The following is a 2,383-nucleotide window of genomic DNA, read 5'->3' on the forward strand; positions in this document are numbered from 1 at the left end:
TGATGGGAAAGGAAGTGGAGGTTCATCAGCTGATTTCAGCTTAACTCTACAAAATTGCTAACAAAAATTCAAAAGAGGTCAGGTTGGCTTATCCAAGCGTGATTTCTCTGCTCTGCAAGGACGCTGGAGTAAGGATGGGAATAACTGAGTATATCCTAATTGAAAAGCCAATCACCAAAGCATCAATGGAAAAACAACAAGCACAGGAGGATCCTATCAAGAAGAGAGCACAGGAATTCCTCCCAGAGATCCCTCAATCTGAATACTGGGAGTATCTTGAGACGTCTGTTACCAAGATACAGGAAGCTATGGAGCAAATAATAAAAGAACAGAAGGAGCACAGTCAAATGCTGACCTATATGTTTAAAGAACAAGAGGAGCAAGGGCGTGACTTAAGGGAATTGAAGCGCCAAAAGTCTTCTCTTGTAGGACCAAGCACCCCGAGGATCAGAGGAACCCCCGTTCCCCCAGAATAAAGGTTGTTAATTTCCAATTTCTGCCTTAACTCTGTGACAGTGTCCTTCTAGAAGTTTACCTTAGGAGTCATATAGTAGTAATTAGTATCTATTTTGATTTTATCTCCAATTAAGCTATAGTTTATTTTTCTCATCATCAGCAAACATGAATAAAGTAGTAAGATCTTTTGAATAAGAGGCAATAAAATTTTGAGTTTTAATAAGAGAAATTCTAATTAGTTAAATGTGGTGGCAATGCTTTCTGTCTTCTGAATGAATGCTTGAACAGTGCATATGTCTTTTGAATTTGTTGTTTAAGACTATTAAATATGTTGGCTCTTGAAAGAATGATGAACATGAGACATGTTATTGATAGTCTGAAAAATCATAAAAATGATTCTTGAAGCAAGAAAAAGCAGCAAAGAACAAAGCTTGCAATTAAAAAAAAAAGAGAGAGAAAAAGAGAGAAAAAGCAAGCAGAAAAAGCCAATAACCCTTAAAACCAAAAGGCAAGGGCAAATGAAAAGGATCCCAAGGCTTTGAGCATCAGTGGATAGGAGGGCCTAAAGGACTAAAATCCTGGTCTAAGCGGCTAAACCAAGCTGTCCCTAACCATGTGCTTGTGGCGTGAAGGTGTCAAGTGAAAACTTGAGACTGAGCGGTTAAAGTCAAGGTCCAAAGCAAAAAGAAGAGTGTGCTTAAGAACTCTGGACACCTCTAATTGGGGACTTTAGCAAAGCTGAGTCACAATCTGAAAAGGTTCACCCAGTTATGTGTCTGTGGCATTTATGTATCCGGTGGTAATACTGGAAAACAAAGTGCTTAGGGCCACGGCCAAGACTCATAAAGAAACTGTGTTCAAGAATCATCACACTGAACTAAGAGAATCAATAACGCTATTTGAATTCTAAATTCCTATAGATGCCAATCACTCTGAGCTTCAACGGATAAAGTGAGATGCCAAAACTGTTCAGAAGCAAAAAGCTACTAGTCCCGCTCATCTAATTAGAATCTGAGCTTCAATCAAAAACTCTGAGATATTATTGCTTCTCAACCTATTAGTCTTCTATTTTATTTGTCTAGTTGCTTGAGGACAAGTAACAGTTTAAGTTTGGTGTTGTGATGAGCGGATATTTTATACACTTTTTGGGGTTAATTTCATATAGTTTTGAGTATGTTTTAGTTAGTTTTTAGTCTATTTTCATTAGTTTTTAGGAAAAATTCATATTTCTGGACTTTACTATGAGTTGTGTGTTTTTTTGTAATTTCAGGTGCTTTTCTGACTGAAATTGAAGGAGCTGAGCAAAAATCTGATTCAGGCTGAAAAAGGACTGCTGATGTTGTTGGATTCTGACCTCCTTGCACTCAAAGTAGATTTTCTGGAGCTACAGAACTCGAAATGGCATGCTTCCAATTGCGTTGGAAAGTAGACATCCAGGGCTTTCCATCAATATATAATAGTTCATACTTTGCACAAGGATAGATGACGTAAACTGGCGTTCAACGCCAGTCCTCTGCCCAATTCTGGCGTCCAGCGCCAGAAAAGGATCAAAAGCTGGAGTTGAACGCCCAAACTGGCATAAAAACTGGCGTTCAACTCCACAAATGGCCTCTGCACGTGAATTACTTAAGTCTCAGCCCAGCACACACCAAGTGGGCCCCAGAAGTGGATCTCTGCATCATCCATCATAGTTTACTTATTTTTTGTAAACCTAGGCTACTAATTTAGTATTTAAACAACTTTTAGAGACTTATTTGGTACCTCATGACATTTCAGATTAAAACTTTGTATTCTCTGACGGCATGAGTCTCTAAACCCCATTGTTGGGGGTGAGGAGCTCTGCTGTGTCTCGATGAATTAATGCAAGTAATTCTGTTTTCCATTCAAACACGCTTGTCCCTATCTAAGATGTTCATTCGCGCTTAAC

This window comes from Arachis ipaensis, chromosome B04 (assembly GCF_000816755.2).
Source record: "Arachis ipaensis cultivar K30076 chromosome B04, Araip1.1, whole genome shotgun sequence".
Classification (NCBI taxonomy): Eukaryota; Viridiplantae; Streptophyta; class Magnoliopsida; order Fabales; family Fabaceae; genus Arachis; species Arachis ipaensis.